The sequence below is a fragment of the Leptodactylus fuscus genome, chromosome 8 (genome assembly GCF_031893055.1).
Source record: "Leptodactylus fuscus isolate aLepFus1 chromosome 8, aLepFus1.hap2, whole genome shotgun sequence".
NCBI classification, from domain to species: Eukaryota; Metazoa; Chordata; class Amphibia; order Anura; family Leptodactylidae; genus Leptodactylus; species Leptodactylus fuscus.
The window spans coordinates 17,870,161-17,891,122 of record NC_134272.1 but is presented as its reverse complement, the minus strand read 5'-3'; the positions used below and the strand labels follow the sequence as shown (position 1 = coordinate 17,891,122).

Genomic DNA, 20,962 nt, shown 5'->3' with positions numbered 1-20,962 from the left:
GTGGGTGCAGGAGGTCACAAATTTACAATTCAACTCTACACTGAATCAGAAAACAGGGGATCTGACTGCTATAAAAGTATTAAAAATAATGTATCTAAAAATGACGTCATAATAAAAGGTAAATAAACCTTAAAGGGGATGTTCCACAGGGAGAAATTCAAAAACAAAAAAGAAACTCCCGCTGGTGGTTAATATATACTCACCAAAATTTGGCAAGGGATATAAGGGAGGATAACAAGCTTCATGGGCCACAAAATGTTTTGACCAAATTCATGCCCCCTGTGGGTGTGACTACGCCCCCTTTTGTACATCGCCATAGGCCCATTTTGGGACAAAATGTGTTGGTCACACCCCTTTGTCAGAGGTGACTAGCCCATGAAATGCCCAAATTATGCAACCAATGGGAAATTTGCCAAGTTTCCGAGGAGTCTGGGAGGTCGCCCCTTTATTCGGGAGACTCCTGGGACTTCCTGTTCTACTACAGGCTCAATCTCTTAACAGGAAGTACCCATACGGCCAATCACTAATCACGGGGATGGCCCGCCTCAACTAGTGATTGGCTGAACAGGCCGGCCCCGAAAGAATTTTGGTAACATGCTGTGCTTGTTATTCCAAGTTCACGCAGGTGAAGGTTTGTTACAGTGAGTCAAAACTGCATAATGTGAAGGGAAACATGAATCTAAGGGGAACATGAATCTAACCTCTGACACCACTATTGTCTATTGTCTATGTCACATGTCTATGTCGAAAAACCAGAATGATTTCAGTTGCAGATCAGGTGACTAAACATCGCCCCAGTGATTGATATAAGATTTTATACGACATCACTAAAGTGGCCATTTTCATAAAAATCTTGTCTTCATCTGACCCAAATATCACCAGCCATGTTGGACAGCATCTGGGGTCTATAATTTAGGAGGCCGGAGCGCAGTCTGTTGCCTAGCAACTGCTTTTAACATCCCCCATAAGCACCGTGCTGTCATAAATTTTTGTCAAGAGGATAAAACCACTTAAAGCGATGGTAAGAGCTTCCTGGGTAACGGCGACGCACAAATCATTGTTTTGGGTTAATTGTGACTTCCTTCCTCTCTTCCCTCCGTCTAAGTAAAAGGAAAATAGGCCATAAGTGTTCGCTATTAAAATGTTCTCGCTGAAAAGCAACACAATTGCTGCAAAATTATCATCACCTACACAAACACAGCGCATTATAGAGACATGCAGCTGTACGAGGCCTAGAAGATGGCGTCATCAGATCCAGCGCGTGGAGTCACGAACACTGGATATATTCTCAAAAGGAACAATTCCCATCAGAAAAATTCCCCCTCCTGCCTAACTGGAAAGTACCATATATTCCTGCCCAAAGGGGGTGGTGGGGGAAATATAGTAGTAATATTCTAGTACATAGGAGCAGTATTATAGTAGTTATATTCTTGTACATAGGAGCAGTATTATAGTAGTTATATTCTTGTACATAGGAGCAGTATTATAGTAGTTATATTCTTGTACATAGGAGTAGTATTATAGTAGTTATATTCTTGTACATAGGAGTAGTATTATAGTAGTTATATTCTTGTACATAGGGGGCAGTATTATAGTAGTTATATTCTTGTACATAGGAGCAGTATTATAGTAGTTATATTCTTGTACATAGGAGCAGTATTATAGTAGTTATATTCTTGTACATAGGAGTAGTATTATAGTAGTTATATTCTTGTACATAGGAGCAGTATTATAGTAGTTATATTCTTGTACATAGGGGACAGTATTATAGTAGTTATATTCTTGTACATAGGGGGCAGTATTATAGTAGTTATATTCTTGTACATAGGAGCAGTATTATAGTAGTTATATTCTTGTACATAGGAGTAGTATTATAGTAGTTATATTCTTGTACATAGGAGCAGTATTATAGTAGTTATATTCTTGTACATAGGAGCAGTATTATAGTAGTTATATTCTTGTACATAGGAGCAGTATTATAGTAGTTATATTCTTGTACATAGGAGCAGTATTATAGTAGTTATATTCTTGTACATAGGAGCAGTATTATAGTAGTTATATTCTTGTACATAGGAGTAGTATTATAGTAGTTATATTCTTGTACATAGGAGCAGTATTATAGTAGTTATATTCTTGTACATAGGGGACAGTATTATAGTAGTTATATTCTTGTACATAGGGGGCAGTATTATAGTAGTTATATTCTTGTACATAGGAGCAGTATTATAGTAGTTATATTCTTGTACATAGGAGTAGTATTATAGTAGTTATATTCTTGTACATAGGAGCAGTATTATAGTAGTTATATTCTTGTACATAGGAGCAGTATTATAGTAGTTATATTCTTGTACATAGGAGCAGTATTATAGTAGTTATATTCTTGTACATAGGAGTAGTATTATAGTAGTTATATTCTTGTACATAGGAGCAGTATTATAGTAGTTATATTCTTGTACATAGGAGCAGTATTATAGTAGTTATATTCTTGTACATAGGAGCAGTATTATAGTAGTTTTATTCTTGTACATAGGAGCAGTATTATAGTAGTTATATTCTTGTACATAGGAGCAGTATTATAGTAGTTTTATTCTTGTACATAGGAGGCAGTATTATAGTAGTTATATTCTTGTACATAGAAGTAGTATTATAGTAGTTATATTCTTGTACAATGGGGTAGTATTATAGTAGTTATATTCTTGTACATAGGAGCAGTATTATAGTAGTTATATTCTTGTACATAGGAGCAGTATTATAGTAGTTTTATTCTTGTACATAGGAGACAGTATTATAGTAGTTATATTCTTGTACATAGAAGTAGTATTATAGTAGTTATATTCTTGTACATAGGAACAGTATTATAGTAGTTATATTCTTGTACATAGGAGTAGTATTATAGTAGTTATATTTATATTCTTATACATAGCAGCAGTATTATAGTAGTTATATTCTTGTACATAGGGGCAGTATTATAGTAGTTATATTCTTGTACATAGGAGTAGTATTATAGTAGTTATATTCTTGTACATAGGGGCAGTATTATAGTAGTTATATTCTTGTACATAGGAGTAGTATTATAGTAGTTATATTCTTGTACATAGGAGCAGTATTATAGTAGTTATATTCTTGTACATAGGAGCAGTATTATAGTAGTTATATTCTTGTACATAGGAGCAGTATTATAGTAGTTATATTCTTATACATAGGAGTAGTATTATAGTAGTTATATTCTTATACATAGCAGCAGTATTATAGTAGTTATATTCTTGTACATAGGAGCAGTATTATAGTAGTTATATTCTTGTATATAGGAGGTAGTATTATAGTAGTTATATTCTTGTACATAGGAGGTAGTATTATAGTAGTTATATTCTTGTACAGAGGAGCAGTATTATAGTAGTTATATTCTTGTATATAGGAGCAGTATTATAGTAGTTATATTCTTGTACATAGGAGTAGTATTATAGTAGTTATATTCTTACACATAGCAGCAGTATTATAGTAGTTATATTCTTGTACATAGGAGCAGTATTATAGTAGTTATATTCTTGTATATAGGAGGTAGTATTATAGTAGTTATATTCTTGTACATAGAAGTAGTATTATAGTAGTTATATTCTTGTACATAGGAGCAGTATTATAGTAGTTATATTCTTGTACATAGGAGTAGTATTATAGTAGTTATATTTATATTCTTATACATAGCAGCAGTATTATAGTAGTTATATTCTTGTACATAGGGGCAGTATTATAGTAGTTATATTCTTGTACATAGGAGTAGTATTATAGTAGTTATATTCTTGTACATAGGGGCAGTATTATAGTAGTTATATTCTTGTACATAGGAGTAGTATTATAGTAGTTATATTCTTGTACATAGGAGCAGTATTATAGTAGTTATATTCTTGTACATAGGAGCAGTATTATAGTAGTTATATTCTTGTACATAGGAGCAGTATTATAGTAGTTATATTCTTATACATAGGAGTAGTATTATAGTAGTTATATTCTTGTACATAGGAGCAGTATTATAGTAGTTATATTCTTATACATAGCAGCAGTATTATAGTAGTTATATTCTTGTACATAGGAGCAGTATTATAGTAGTTATATTCTTGTATATAGGAGGTAGTATTATAGTAGTTATATTCTTGTACATAGGAGTAGTATTATAGTAGTTATATTCTTGTACATAGGAGCAGTATTATAGTAGTTATATTCTTGTACATAGGAGGAGTATTATAGTAGTTATATTCTTGTACATAGGAGTAGTATTATAATAGTTATATTCTTGTACATAGGGGCAGTATTATATTAGTTATATTCTTTATATTGGTGGCAGTAATGTAGTAGTTATATTCTTGCACATTGGATCAGTATTATAGTAGTTATAAGTCTGGATTCTAGAATAGTATAATTCTGATTATAAGGATCAATGTCGGGCTGGACAGTGTTGTTTAATTTTGAGTTATTGCTCATTAAAAAACCTGATATATTTATTCCTAGTCATAAAGCCTCTGTAGGTTCAGTATTGGTAACAGCTCTGTATTTTATTGATTATTTCTATCTCATGTTATAAGGTTGTAGTTACTGCAAATGCCGGTCCACACCTGGGTGATCACCTTCATCACTATAGTGTAGTGTTATATAAGATATATATATTACGTTATATAATATCTTGCATATAAATGTATATATATACCTATTTGTCTATAGTGTATCGCCCTGTATGATTCCATTGACTCCATGCCTCTGCATTCCCATTTTCTCTAAATTCCACCACTGATTAAATTACCAACTAGATACAAATGGAATCAGGAATCAGTTTCTTTATGAAAAATTCCCCAATATTTATATTCACTTCCCTGGTTCTGCCATTCAGGACCATAATGCTTTGCAGCAGCACAGTGCGCTGAGGCTGATGGTATAGTGGACATGTCTTCCTCACTTCTCCTGTGCCAGGAATTATGTGTGACAGCTACGCAAAATTTCCGATCACCTTATTTGTAATCTATTCTGCTCAAGACATCCACAAGGAGCCATCAGGACATGTGTAAGAATATGTTAGATGGCAATTTTACAATCTTACATGACCGAACACTGTCATAGAAGGATCAGTTAAAAGCCATAGAGGAAAATGAATTGACATTAATGCCGTGAGTCAATGGGATCGATTCGGAATTGGTTTGATCCAGGGAGAAACCAGCCGGTGACGGTTTACGATTTGTCCGTCCTCGGGGAACGCGCTGAGTGAGGCAGCCATGTAATTAGTCATTGTAAATGAGGAGGACCTGACAGGGCTTGCGCTTTATGGCAGCGACACATTTCCTGCTCAGAGCTCAATGGAGACAAAGTCATGAATGAAAGGGTAGATGAGGTCATACTGGAACGGAACAATCTCCCATGATGCCATCATCTACAGAGCGGCTGGCGCCTTGCTGCTTCTACCGCCCGAGCTGAACATTGCAGCATTGTCAGGGGACTCAGGCAGTGGAAACACAACGATGGCCTTCCCGTACGGTGCACTTAGTGCTTGCAGGGCAGACGTTTGCTTTGATATCTTGCATGTAGAGACAGGTGGCCAGGGTCAACCAATAAGTCGGATATCAGCAAGACTACGCAGCAGGTCACTCTGCAGATTCTCACCTTTAAGAGGACCTTTCACCTCCTTCACCAAGTTGAACTCATTTCATTTGGAAGTTGGAAGTTTTTCTCTAGCCCCCATCATTCCTGAGCAATCAATGCAGTGAGTTTTGGTGCCTGATATGTTAACTAGACTCCCTAATGTCAAGTAGGTGGTGACAAGCAGGAGCAGGCAAGAAGGTGTGACTTAGAGATACAATCAGTGTCTGAATTAAAAGTCATGCCCCCTTATCTACTCCTGCCCAACACCACCCACTTAACATGAGGGAGTTTAGTTAACATATCAGGCATCAAAATGAACTGCACAGGAAAAATTTCCAACTGTGCCAAAATCAGTGGAGACGTGCCTCATAGAGGATGAAAAGGGCTTGAATTGGTGGAGGTGGTGAAACGTCCTCTTTAAATATTAAGCTAGTTGTATAGGACGGGCTAAACACAGGTCCTGACTGCGTCCGTAGCTGTAAAGAGGAGATAGTGCTCCACAACTTGCCTCATGAAATTTGTCTCATGAATATTCAGGAGGTTTGCTCAAACGTTTCGGTTTGGACTGATGAATGCCACAAACCGGAAGTGCTATTTTATGCTGGGGTCTGTTCAACAATAATCAGGGGCCCCTGGGAGATGCGGCAAAATAGTAAACAGTTCATACTCCCCTTCCATAACCTCTGTGGGGCTGCACTGCGGCGTCCATTCTTCTTTCCTGGCATCTCCTATTTTCCTGTGCAGTCAGTACCTTCTTAAAGCTGGATCATATGGTGATTCCTTAGAGGCGAAATAGTTGTACCCGTGACTTGCACCGCATCGGAAGCTATTTGTTGCTCCCATGTGCTACTACCTACTGATGAAAGCTATTGCCCAGGTTACCCAGTGTGGGAATGGTTCCCTATTTAAGGGTCTGCTCTTGCATTCTGGTGAGTGGGTCAACTTGGAAGGAGGACCGCTTGTTATAATGTAGATTAGTTTGTTATATTACAGAATAGCTTGTAGGTTCCTACGATCCCCAAGAGCCCTGGCAATGTCATACACTATGCTTTATAGATAGGTTCCTAGGAGCCCTGACAGTGTTATACACTATGTTATATATATAGGTTCCCAGGAGCCCTGACAGTGTCATACACTATGTATTATAGATAGGTTCCTACGAGCCCTGACAGTGTTATACACTATGTTTTATAGATAGGTTCCTAGGAGCCCTGACAGTGTTATACACTATGTTTTATAGATAGGTTCCTAGGAGCCCTGACAGTGTCATACACTATGTTTTATAGATAGGTTCCTATGAGCCCTGACAGTGTTATACACTATGTTTTATAGATAGGTTCCTAGGAGCCATGACAGTGTTATACACTATGTTTTATAGATAGGTTCCTAGGAGCCCTGATAGTGTTATACACTATGTTTTATAGATAGGTTCCTAGGAGCCCTGACAGTGTCATACACTATGTTTTATAGATAGGTTCCTAGGAGCCCTGACAGTGTTATACACTATGTTTTATATATATAGGTTCCCAGGAGCCCTGACAGTGTCATACACTATGTATTATAGATAGGTTCCTATGAGCCCTGACAGTGTTATACACTATGTTTTATAGATAGGTTCCTAGGAGCCCTGACAGTGTTATACACTATGTTTTATAGATAGGTTCCTAGGAGCCATGACAGTGTTATACACTATGTTTTATAGATAGGTTCCTAGGAGCCCTGACAGTGTCATACACTATGTTTTATAGATAGGTTCCTATGAGCCCTGACAGTGTTATACACTTTGTTTTATAGATAGGTTCCTAGGAGCCATGACAGTGTTATACACTATGTTTTATAGATAGGTTCCTAGGAGCCCTGACAGTGTCATACACTATGTTTTATAGATAGGTTCCTAGGAGCCATGACAGTGTTATACACTATGTTTTATAGATAGGTTCCTAGGAGCCCTGACAGTGTCATACACTATGTTTTATAGATAGGTTCCTAGGAGCCATGACAGTGTTATACACTATGTTATATATATATAGGTTTCCAGGAGCCCTGACAGTGTCATACACTATGTATTATAGATAGGTTCCTACGAGCCCTGACAGTGTTATACACTATGTTTTATAGATAGGTTCCTAGGAGCCCTGACAGTGTTATACACTATGTTTTATAGATAGGTTCCTAGGAGCCATGACAGTGTTATACACTATGTTTTATAGATAGGTTCCTAGGAGCCCTGACAGTGTCATACACTATGTTTTATAGATAGGTTCCTATGAGCCCTGACAGTGTTATACACTTTGTTTTATAGATAGGTTCCTAGGAGCCATGACAGTGTTATACACTATGTTTTATAGATAGGTTCCTAGGAGCCCTGACAGTGTCATACACTATGTTTTATAGATAGGTTCCTAGGAGCCATGACAGTGTTATACACTATGTTTTATAGATAGGTTCCTAGGAGCCATGACAGTGTTATACACTATGTTTTATAGATAGGTTCCTACGAGCCCTGACAGTGTCATACACTATGTTTTATAGATAGGTTCCTACGAGCCCTGACAGTGTTATACACTATGTTTTATAGATAGGTTCCTAGGAGCCCTGACAGTGTTATACACTATGTTTTATAGATAGGTTCCTAGGAGCCCTGACAGTGTTATACACTATGTTTTATAGATAGGTTCCTAGGAGCCCTGACAGTGTCATACACTATGTTTTATAGATAGGTTCCTAGGAGCCCTGACAGTATTATACACTATGTTTTATAGATAGGTTCCTAGGAGCCCTGACAGTGTCATACACTATGTTTTATAGATAGGTTCCTAGGAGCCATGACAGTGTTATACACTATGTTTTATAGATAGGTTCCTAGGAGCCATGACAGTGTTATACACTATGTTTTATAGATAGGTTCCTACGAGCCCTGACAGTGTCATACACTATGTTTTATAGATAGGTTCCTACGAGCCCTGACAGTGTTATACACTATGTTTTATAGATAGGTTCCTAGGAGCCCTGACAGTGTTATACACTATGTTTTATAGATAGGTTCCTAGGAGCCCTGACAGTGTCATACACTATGTTTTATAGATAGGTTCCTAGGAGCCCTGACAGTATTATACACTATGTTTTATAGATAGATTCCTAGGAGCCCTGACAGTGTCATACACTATGTTTTATAGATAGGTTCCTAGGAGCCCTAAGGGTGTTTTACACAAAGTTTTAGGTCATTTTTGGTTTGTATCAAACATTTTTGACCCAATTATGACTCTTGGTGCCAAGCCATCCAAACCCAAAACTAAATGAATCTTGAGAGAGTTCAACCATCTCTACTAGAAACTTAAACATTTGAAAAATTTGGATTGAATCTAGGTTGGTATAACCTAGTTCACCCATCTCTAGTAGCTATAACTACTAGGGTATGTGCACATGACATAATTTGGCACCAGTTCAAAGGCAGATTCTGTCAATGCCAAATTTCATTCTGAAACTGCCTCCTATTGTATTCAATGGGAGGCAGAGACCGATGCAGGACGCTGCAAAAATAAGTGTTCTGTTGGTCTTGCTGCAGAATCTGACACTGTTTCGGATGCAGAATTGTGGTGGGACACACTCTGCAGATTAATGTTGAGACCCCACATTGCAGAAACGCAGCTTTTTTTGTCACAGATTTTGCTTCAGGTTTTTGAGCCAAAGCCATGATTGTTAGGAATGGCAAATATATAGGTAGTATAGGAAGTCGCAGTTGTGTGAACATAGCATAACTTTCAGTCTGTCGTCTGTTGCACCACTGAAGTATTGCCATCTTTATCAGTAAAGAGGGTTTCAATGCAGAAAAAAGTGTCCGTGTCCTTCACCACAGATGGGTCATTGTCGGTGACTTGCGGGGGTCATGTCTGAGTGGCAGATTGGGAGGAGATAGGTGAGATGTAGATGCAGGTTGGCTGTGGAGAAGTGCGGTGCCGGCAGCAGCAGAGCAGCCATATGATGTATGGTGACATCACAATCTATGGGCAGATCAGTTTGTGATTGGATGACCTCAGAGGCATAGCTAGCAGGTGGGCAAGGAGGGGGGAGGAGGGGTGGCTGCCCCGGTCCCATTCAGTTTCAGAAGCCCACCCTGGGGCCGCCATTAATGCTTTACTCTTAACTAAATCGGTGTCTGCAGACAACGATCTAGGTAAACTCCATCCTGCAAGGTAACGGTTTTGCAGGCCGCAAGCCACTTTAGGCTTGCGGTTTACAAGACACTGACAGCAGACAGCACATCTGCTCTCTGCATAGGCCGGCGGCGCGATGACATCAGCGTTGCACCCTTCTGCATCAAGATGCTGACGTCCTATGTGGACCCTGTGCTTAGATTGTGGGTCATGAGGAGGAGGCAGCATAGGCTTCATTCATCAGGATCCAGGTAGGTGAGTATAACTTACATTAATTTTTTTTTTTTTAGCGCCACTGTGGTGCTTTTTAATAGTATAAGGAGATGGTTAGGAGGGGGAATTGTAAGGGAAGAATCATTAGGGGCCTTAGGATGATAGGGGGGCTGTTTATATAAGGGGGCAATGTGAACATAAGGGGTGTCATTTATATAAGGGCTATTAGGGGGCATTATGTATACAAGGGGGGAGGTTATTTATATAAGGCCCGGTTCACATCTGCGTTCAGTATTCCATTCGAGGAGTCCGCTTGGGGACCCCCTTAACGGAATATCAAACGTATTAAAAAGCAGTGAGCAATGAAAGCATACGGACCCCATAGACTATAATGGGGTCCATGTGTTTTCTGCGCGGTGTCTGCATGAATCATGTGCTGCTTGAAATACTTTTCTCTCAGCATGATTCGTGTGGACACCGCGCAGAAAACACATGGACCCCATTATAGTCTATGGGGTCCATGTGCTTTCGTTGCTCACAGCTTTTTAATGTGTCCAGTATTCCGTTCGGGGGACCCGAACGAAGATGTGAACTGGGCTTTAGGGGCAATTAGTGGGCATCATTTCTATAAGGGGGTCATTAGGGGTGTAGTATTTATGTCAGGGGGAATCAGTGGCATACTATAAGGGGGCAATTCATTTAATTAAGGTGGCACTTGGGCTTTATAAACCTGAGTTAAGACAGGGTCAAAATCCTGACCAAAAAACCTGAACTCAGCCTTAACGCTAAGACCCCACGGAGCAGGTTGCAGCAAAAAAGCACTTCAGGAAAATCATGGCATTAAGGGTCAGTTCACAAGGAGTTTTTTGAAGGCAGATTTTGATGTGGAATCTGCCTTAAAATCCGCCTGCAAAAACGGCTCCCATTCAATTGGAGTCGCTCATTTTTTTTTCCTGCTAGCAATATTTTTCAGCTAGCGGGAAAAAGAAGCCCCATGCCCTACATTCCCGCGGATTCCGTGGCTGACTCAGCCGCGGCGTCTGTGATTCCAGACTCATTCCCGATTAGGCCCATTCGTTCTGGCCTAATCAGGAGTGGCATGCCGCAACGGGATGCTGATACACTGCATGGGCCACCCGTTGCGGCTAGCTGCGAGCAGAAATTACACGACGGAAAAGGTTTCCACCATGTGAACATACCCTAACAAATCATGGTTTTTCCTGCAGCGCTTTTCACAGGAGGTCTGCGGAGGTTTCCTCTGCGGACTTTCTGCTTCCGTGATACCTATAGGGAAACCGCCGGCATTTCGGTAGGTATAATTGACATGCTGTGATTTCCAAAACCACAACGGTTTTCGAAATTGCAGCATGTCCAGTACGCATATTTTTCTGTGATGTTTGGATGGGATTCACTAGAATCCTTTGCAGGAACTGTACAAGGCTGCGTTTACAGTGTGGCCACACCACGGCACTTACGCCACGTGCAGCCCGGCCTTAAGGAATTTTCCACCTCATTTTTATTGATGATCTATCCCCAGAATAGATTAACAATAAGAGATCATTGAATCCCCACTGACCAGCTGTATGGAGCGGCTATGGCGCCTGTTTATAGTGACCGTGTGATGTAATTCTAGTCTTGTCACATAGACGTGTATAGGATGAGGCAGTAGTTACATGACATGGCTGCTGTGAGATGTATGATACTATATAAACAGAGAAGGGGTCACAGCGCTTACACACGTACCATGGTCCATTCAAATAGTCGATCCTGGGGGCCCCGGGTATTGGAAGTTATTAATATAAAGATGTGGGTGTTATTCATTATGGGGGGGGGGGGTATAATATATATTATATAATTGGGGGTAGCAGCAGGATGGGTGTGCAGGTGAGGACAATGTGGGTCAGGTGCCTGGAGAAGTGAGGAGCCAACGATGTCTGTGCTGAAAACTTTACAGAGATTGAAAGAAGTGGCCATGGCGGTCCAGACGTAAGAGAAATGGAATCGAAATGTGACCGACTAGTCAGAGATGTCACTGGTAAGTCACAAAATGTTACTGCCCTGTATTCACCCTGTGTACAGCCGCTACCTAACACCATGTAGTCATCGTATAGTGATCATATCGGTATATGTTAGTTAGGGGCCCACTTGGACATGTTCGCTCCCCTGTGCTGAACCCCTAGCTACGCCTCTGGATGACATCATCATAAAGGTACTAACCTCAGTAAGTCTAAGCTGCTGGTCAGTCCATGAGTGTGTGATGATGTCACCTTGAGGTCAGGCTTTAGGTCGGCCTGTGACTGGTGATATTCATGGCTGCTGTATCTACACATGGCTGACTGACAGGCCGGAGACTTCTAGAAATCTCACACGAGGAACAAGTTTAACAGGAACGAAAACATTTACTATTTTTGTAGTGAATTTTATGCTACTTGTTTCTCTTGTTTAGACTGTTATTCTGCAAACTGTACAGTATAAAGATGGCCGCTAGAGATTATTATTATTATTATTAGGCAATGCTGTGAATATCTGTGTATTAGGAGGAGGGGGAGAGGACAGTGTCCTGATATCTGTGTATTAGGAAGAGAGGACAGTGTCCTGATATCTGTGTATTAGGAGGAGGGGAGAGGACAGTGTCCTGATATCTGTGTATTAGGAGGAGAGAACAGTGTCCTGATATCTGTGTATTAGGAGGAGGGGAGAGGACAGTGACCTGATATCTGTGTATTAGGAGGAGAGGAGAGTGACCTGATATCTGTGTATTAGGAGGGGGAGAGGACAGTGACCTGATATCTGTGTATTAGGAGGAGGGGAGAGGACAGTGTCCTGATATCTGTGTATTAGGAGGAGGGGAGAGGACAGTGTCCTGATATCTGTGTATTAGGAGGAGGGGAGAGGACAGTGTCCTGATATCTGTGTATTAGGAGGAGAGAACAGTGTCCTGATATCTGTGTATTAGGAGGAGGGGAGAGGACAGTGACCTGATATCTGTGTATTAGGAGGAGAGGAGAGGACAGTGACCTGATATCTGTGTATTAGGAGGAGAGGAAAGGACAGTGACCTGATATCTGTGTATTAGAAGGGGGAGAGGACAGTGACCTGATATCTGTGTATTAGGAGGAGGGGAGAGGACAGTGTCCTGATATCTGTGTATTAGGAGGGGGAGAGGACAGTGTCCTGATATCTGTGTATTAGGAGGAGGGGAGAGGACAGTGTCCTGATATCTGTGTATTAGGAAGGAGAGAAGACAGTGTCCTGATATCTGTGTATTAGGAAGAGAGGACAGTGTCCTGATATCTGTGTATTAGGGAGGGGGAGGAGAGGACAGTGACCTGATATCTGTGTATTAGGAAGGGGAGAGGACAGTGACCTGATATCTGTGTATTAGGAGGAGAGAAGAGTGTCCTGATATCTGTGTATTAGGAAGGGGAGAGGACTGTCTCCTGATATCTGTGTATTAGGAGGAGAGGAGAGAACAGTGTCCTGATATCTGTGTATTAGGAGGAGAGGAGACTATCCTGATATCTGTGTATTAGGAAGGGGAGAGGACAGTGTCCTGATATCTGTGTATTAGGAAGGGGAGAGGACACTGTCCTGATATCTGTGTATTAGGAGGAGAGGAGAGTGTCCTGATATCTGTGTATTAGGAGGAGGAGAGGACAGTGTCCTGATATCTGTGTATTAGGAGGAGAGGACAGTATCCTGATATCTGTGTATTAGGAGGAGAGGAGAGAACAGTGTCCTGATATCTGTGTATTAGGAGGAGAGGACAGTGTCCTGATATCTGTGTATTAGGAAGGGGAGAGGACAGTGTCCTGATATCTGTGTATTAGGAGGAGAGGAGAGTGTCCTGATATCTGTGTATTAGGAGGAGGAGAGGACAGTCTCCTTATATCTGTGTATTAGGAGGAGAGGGCAGTGTCCTGATATCTGTGTATTAGGATGAGAGGAGAGAACAGTGTCCTGATATCTGTGTATTAGGAGGAGAGGACAGTATCCTGATATCTGTGTATTAGGAGGAGAGGAGAGAACAGTGTCCTGATATCTGTGTATTAGGAGGAGAGGATAGTGTCCTGATATCTGTGTATTAGGAAGGGGAAAGGACAGTGTTCTGATATCTGTGTATTAGGAGGAGAGGACAGTGTCCTGATATCTGTGTATTAGGAAGAGAGGACAGTATCTTGATATCTGTATATTAGGAGGAGAAGACAGTGTCCTGATATCTGTGTATTAAGAGGAGAAGACAGTGTCCTGATATCTGTGTATTAGGAGGAGAGGACAGTGTCCTGATATCTGTGTATGAGGTGAGGGAGACATCTGTGTATAAGACTATGGTAAGAGGCCACTGTATTAGGAGTATGTTAATATAGTGTGTATAAGATAAAGTAAGATATCTCTGTATTAGCAGTACATAAGTATACCATAAGCATTATATGATAGGAAGTCACAGTATTAGGTGTATGTGAGAGATCTGTATATAAATGGTCTCTGTATTAGAAATATGTGAATGGCCTGTGTATATAGATGGAATAAGTACTGTAGTATCTTTATTAGGAATGTATGTATGAAGAGTTCTTTGTATTAGAACTATGCTGGTGGCCTATGTATAGGAATTAGGTAAGAAATCTCTGTATTAGGAGTAGTCTCTGTATTAGGAGTATCCTAAATATTAGATAACAGTACATGGCATCTGTAGAGGTATGTATTATCCTGTGTATACAATGAACGTACAGATGTCTGTAGGGGTTTGTAGTGTCCTGTATATAAGGTGACAGTATGAGGTATCTGTAGGGCCATCACCATGTAGTCTCCTGTCTATAAGATGACAGTACGGTGCATTTATAGGGTATGTAGTGTCCTGCGTATAAGGTAACAGTATGGGTCATCTGTAGAGGTACATAGTTTCCTGTTTATAATGTGACAGTACGGGGTATCTGTAGGGGTATTTAGTTACCTGTGTATAAGTTGACAGTATTTGGCTATCTGTTGGGATACGTAGTGTCCTGTGTATAAGGAGACGGTCTGGGGCATCTGTAGGGGTATGTAGTGTCCTGTGTATAAGATGATGGTACAGGGTATCTGTAGTGTTCTGTGTATAACATAATGGTAAAGGGTATGTGTATGTAGTGTAGTATAAGATGATAATATGAGGTATCTGTAGGGATATGTGGTGTCCTATGTATAAGGTGATGGTAGGGGGTATATGTAGGGGTATGTAGTGTCCTGTGTATAAGATAATATGAGATATATGTAGGGGTATGTGGTGTCCTGTGTATAAGGTGATGGTAGGGGGTATATGTAGGGGTATATAGTGTCCTCAGTATAAGGTGATAGTACAGGGTATATGTAGGGGTATGTAGTGTCCTGTGTATAAGATAATATGAGATATATGTAGGGGTATGTGGTGTCCTGTGTATAAGGTGATGGTAGGGGGTATATGTAGGGGTATATAGTGTCCTTACTATAAGGTGATAGTACAGGGTATATGTAGGGGTATGTAGTGTCCTGTGTATAAGATAATATGAGGTATCTGTAGGGATATGTGGTGTCCTGTGTATAAGGTGATGGTGGGGGGTATATGTAGGGGTATATAGTGTCCTCAGTATAAGGTGATAGTACAGGGTATATGTAAGGGTATGTAGTGTCCTGTGTATAAGATAATATGAGATATATGTAGGGGTATGTAGTGTCCTGTGTATAAGATAATATGAGGTATCTGTAGGGATATGTGGTGTCCTGTGTATAAGGTAACGGTACAGGGTATATGTAGGAGTATGTGGTGTCCTGTGTGTTAGGATACAAGGCCTACTGCCTGTATATTCCTCCCTCCTGCTGTCCCTGGGTCGGCGGCCATGTATCACCTCTGCTCAGCATCCTCCATCATGCAGGTATCCTATAACATCCCAGCCATGTCTTACCGTCAGCGCTGCCTCCGCCGCTCATGGCATGCCTCCACGATTATTACGGTCCAGACAGGTGACAACAAGATGCCAGTGACAGCTTCCTAGCACCCCAGCCCCGGGGGAGGAGGAGGGTGGGGGTCTCCTGTGTAGCCAATTCTTCTGCACAATCCTGATGTCCACGCTAAACCATCATCACAGGCAGCCAAAATAGGTCACTCCGGCATCTCGTATCCCACAACGCCTGGCATCCGGCAGAATGACAGCCTGGAACGCTGAAATCCACAGGGTTCCCTTCTCGCCTCAGTCTGGGGGAGCCATTAACCCTATTGCCAGGGGTTTAGGAGGATCTGGGGGGGCGACAGCTGGAGATACTTGCAGGTGCAAAAACAGAAGCCGGCGGAGCGAGGGGAGAAAAACAGAATCATTTAGGCAAATCTTCTCTTTGTCAGCAGGGAGATGGGTATAAAGCTGACATGAAAAGCCCAGAATGACGGTGTCCTCCCCACCCTCTGTCACACACGGCGCCGATGCCTGCCTGGCTATTATGAGTGCACACACGCACACACACACAGGGTGTCACACACAGCTCCAGTTAAAGAGACATCAGCATTATTATCAATAATTCATGACTCCCGGCTGGCCTCCTCCCTGGCTGTCTATCCCCTCCTCCTCCTCCTCGTCCTCCTCCTCTCCAGAGTCACCGTCCCCTCCTCCTGAGCCATACACCACTGGGGCGGCAAGGTGCCTGTGACATGATGAGCTCTGCTCTTCCTGCTCCATAGGTGACTGCCTATGGCCATTTCACATACATCATAGGTGTACTACATAATATTAATGGGAACGTCCATTCAATAAGAGGGGGTTTGTACATAATCGAATATCCATCAGGGTGTCCCATAGGCCCCGAAATACAAATAAGCAGAGAGAATAAATAAAACTTATAATCTAATAATCATCTAAAATGTAGTTAACCCCAATATTTTGACGGTATACAACAATTGGAACACTCTTACCCGTTCCGGATGAAAGCTACCATGCCACACCTTTAGGGCCAACGCTTATCCAGAAGCTAAGAGAACCAAGAACCAAGCATGGGTCCAGGAGAATAACACGGTGTATCCCTGTCACCCAAACACATGAACTCTCATCCTTACAAGAGCGGTCCCAATGCTGACCCTAAAACCGCCCCATTAATATCTCCCTCCAACGCGTTTCAGTTAATCTCACCACTGTGAGACCGATAAGAGCTCCCCACAGTCAGGACGTAAGCTCTGCCATGAGTAGATGATTGAATTGGTCTTCTAACAATCTCCTGAGGAGCACCTGTGTTTTGGGATGTGAAGCGCGTCGGTAAGAGATATTCATAGGGCAATTTTAGGGTCAGCATTGGGACCGCCCTTGTAAAGGTGGAAGTTAATGTGTTTGGGGGACAGGGATATACAGGGTTATTCGCCTGTACCCTTGCTTGCTTCTTGGTTCATCTGGATAAGTTTTGACCCTAAAGGTGTGGTCTGGTACCTTTCATCCGGAACGGGTCTATTTTATACCATCCAATTATTGGGGTTAACTACATTTTAGATAATTATTAAATGTTAAGTTTTATTTGTTTTATAAGTGTGGATCTCTGCTTAATTGTATTATTATTTGATTAATTGTATTATGATTCTTTTCCTCATTTATGCTTCTGTATATTGTGTACGATAGACCCCAAAATACCTCTACTGGGGTCCAATCTAATTGTTTTCTTTTGACACAGGCATCCATATTGTTTATCGAGGGTGTTGATGGCTACTTACCATACAACCACCCTGTGGGAAAGTCTATATTCCCATATACACAACTCATAGTCCCTTACAAGGGTTGTGCTATTAAGGACACTTATTCCCTCTCCACAGGACAGAGGGTACGTGTCCTATGGTTGTGTGGTCTAACCGTAGGTCCTCCCAGTGATCTGGAGAACAGGGGCCAAGTGTCGCCCTAGAGCCTTCTTATGAAGTGCTTGTAGGATCGGCACTCCATTCTCAGGTATGGCGCTGTGGGCACTGCCGGGGATTACAGTCTTGGCAGCCGCATGGCAGTGAATGGAGCACCATCCATGCAAGTGCACTGGCCCTGTCTAAAACTGCCTGCATTTTAACGCAGCAATGGGCAATGCTCAGGCTATGGACCTCCTTGACACCTCCAATTGGACTTCTTCAAGATAGCTACCAAGTTTGTTTAGCAGTGTGTCCACCAGGACCTGATTTTTCAGGGCCTTTATAACGCCACATCAAAGCATCTGCTCCAGTATCTTCTCATACTCAGGCCATTCTTCCAAGGTCTTCTCAGATATGATGTTAACCTCAGGACTTACCAGTGTACTCTCCACTTACTAGTTCCATTGTGTTCTCTCAGAGAGAGCCAAGATGACTCTCAATATGCCTTACAATTTCACACACTGGGTAATAAAAAAAAAATCGGAATAATGATGTGTTGTGGCAATGTTTGAGAAGGTCTGAAAGGTAGAATCAATGACGCACGGGCAGGCTGGGCCTACTGTCCTCTTCTGATGGTTAACTGGGTTGATATGAGGCAAAATAAAACGTCAATGGAGACACTTTCGTAGGCAATGTTTCCTCTTCTTGCCAGTCCACCATTCTAAATTCCATGGTCATCCAATCGTCTTGTTTTTACGTAGATCTTCAAGGCAGTTTCATCCTTTTATCTATGACCTCTGTATTCTTCAAGGGGCAAGAACATTTATAAAACTAGACATCAGAGGTGCCTATAGCCTACTTCACATCCATGAGGGAGATGAGTGGAGGAGGGTGTCTTTTACTCAGGATGGGCATTTTGAGCATTTGGTGATGACTTGGTTTGGACTTTGTAATGTAATATTATTGCCATGTTTTATAGATATGTCAAAACATCTCTTAAGACCTTCTCTGTGTCTTTGTGGTCGTTTACCCCTGAAATTTGTACTCATCGTGAACATATTCAAGTGCCGATGGGACAACCACTGGCACATAAAACTCAAGTAGAGTTGTGTATAGGCCAACAGAGGGATTACAAAAATTTGTCTGGCATATGCAATTGGGGATCTGCAAACTACTATCAAAAGTTCTAGAGAATAATGAGAGTAACTTTGTGAGGACACAAAGGAAGTGGACACAAAATTGGAAGACCAAAGCCCATGTGCCATAATTTTTTATACCATTTTATTCTTGAGAAAATGAAATAAAACATAATTTTTTTAATTAAAATATCGGAGGTGATCTTCGTTACCAACTTCATCTTTGATAGAGGGGTGTGGTGCAAAACTAAGAAGATGGAATTTTTTGAGGTCCATTGTATGACTAGCATGTGGAGGAGGATTCTGTACATCATTTGTGTTACCACCTTCTCTTAGGCCACAGTTTTCTTGTCAGTCCAACCTCATTGGGTCCTTCTTGTTGAGGTCACCACATCTGTAGGTGTAAGCTCTGAGATATTCTTTCCAAAAAGACTCTAAGAAAAGTCATTATATTTTTTGTTTACTTTCTAAATAGGAAAAATGACTCCATCAGTGCTCATGAACATCTTGCCATCAAAATTGTTCTTGGATAGAAACATTTCCGGATGGATCGTTGTCCTTAAATATGCTTTACCTACAGACCACTGCTCAATTTTCAGTTTACACTAGCGTTCGGGAACTCCGTCTCCTATTCCACTTATAATAGCTGGAGAGAAAAGTCCTGCAAGCAGAAGTTTTCTCTGTGTCAATTACAGGTAGAAATTAGGCAGATCCCATTATAGTCTTTGGTGTCCGAAGGTAACCGCTTTTTAAGTGGATAAGGTTTCAGTTTTATGGGTGCCCAATTGTGAAACTAACATGAACTAGCCTATTTACTTTCACGTCTCAAATCTGTAGTTTTAAACCCGATTCTTTAGGATCTCTATGTATTGCAGCAGGTATGGACCTAATGTGCCACTAAACAAAACTGTACATAGGAGGTAGTATTATAGTAGTTATATTCTTGTATATAGGAGCAGTATTATAGTAGTTATATTCTTGTACATAGGAGTAGTATTATAGTAGTTATATTCCTGTACATAGGGGACATTATTATAGTAGTTATATTCTTGTACATAGGAGTAGTATTATAGTAGTTATATTCTTGTACATAGGAGCAGTATTATAGTAGATATATTCTTGTACATAGGAGCAGTATTATAATAGTTATATTCTTTTACATAGGGGCAGTATTATAGTAGTTATATTCTTGTACATAGGAGCAGTATTATAATAGTTATATTCTTGTACATAGGGGCAGTATTATAGTAGTTATATTCTTGTACATAGGAGCAGTATTATAGTAGTTATATTCTTGTACATGGGAGCAGTATTATAGTAGTTATATTCTTGTACATAGAGGAGCAGTATTATAGTAGTTATATTCTTGTACATAGGAGTAGTATTATAATAGTTATATTCTTGTATATAGGAGCAGTATTATAGTAGTTATATTCTTGTACATAGGAGCAGTATTATAGTAGTTATATTCTTGTACATAGGAGGTAGTATTATAGTAGTTATATTCTTGTATATAGGAGCAGTATTATAGTAGTTATATTCTTGTACATAGGAGCAGTATTATAGTAGTTATATTCTTGTACATAGGAGTAGTATTATAATAGTTATATTCTTGTACATGGGGCAGTATTATAGTAGTTATATTCTTGTACATAGGAGTAGTATTATAATAGTTATATTCTTGTACATAGGAGGTAGTATTATAGTAGTTATATTCTTGTACATAGGAGCAGTATTATAATAGTTATATTCTTGTACATAGGGGCAGTATTATAGTAGTTATATTCTTGTACATAGGAGCAGTATTATAGTAGTTATATTCTTGTACATGGGAGCAGTATTATAGTAGTTATATTCTTGTACATAGAGGAGCAGTATTATAGTAGTTATATTCTTGTACATAGGAGTAGTATTATAATAGTTATATTCTTGTATATAGGAGCAGTATTATAGTAGTTATATTCTTGTACATAGGAGCAGTATTATAGTAGTTATATTCTTGTACATAGGAGGTAGTATTA

The 20,962-nt window shown here is 40.4% G+C and overlaps 1 protein-coding gene and 2 long non-coding RNA genes across 5 annotated transcripts in view; 1 reads left to right on the top strand and 2 right to left on the bottom strand.

The window, feature by feature from the left end:
- FBXL16 (F-box and leucine rich repeat protein 16) overlaps positions 1-16,525 on the bottom strand; it is a 31,737-nt gene extending 15,212 nt beyond the window's left edge. The window contains exon 1 of the mRNA XM_075284757.1: positions 15,905-16,525. The gene's annotated coding sequence lies outside the window, so the exon portion shown is untranslated. The remainder of the gene's footprint in view (positions 1-15,904) is intronic.
- Positions 12,528-13,249, bottom strand: LOC142216264 (uncharacterized). Of its 3 annotated transcripts, none has more exons than XR_012717332.1 (3): positions 13,086-13,249; positions 12,735-12,967; positions 12,528-12,549 (listed from the first exon to the last, which is right to left on the bottom strand). It is a non-coding gene; the product is annotated as an uncharacterized LOC142216264 (long non-coding RNA). The 3 variants fall into 3 exon arrangements; XR_012717331.1 differs by lacking the exon at positions 12,528-12,549 and adding an exon at positions 12,571-12,624; XR_012717333.1 differs by lacking the exon at positions 12,528-12,549 and adding an exon at positions 12,573-12,624 and having other exon boundaries at positions 12,773-12,967.
- LOC142216724 (uncharacterized) lies at positions 14,837-15,673 on the top strand. Its single transcript, XR_012717363.1, has 3 exons — positions 14,837-15,061; positions 15,138-15,419; positions 15,467-15,673. It is a non-coding gene; the product is annotated as an uncharacterized LOC142216724 (long non-coding RNA).
- Positions 16,526-20,962: the final 4,437 nt, after the last annotated feature.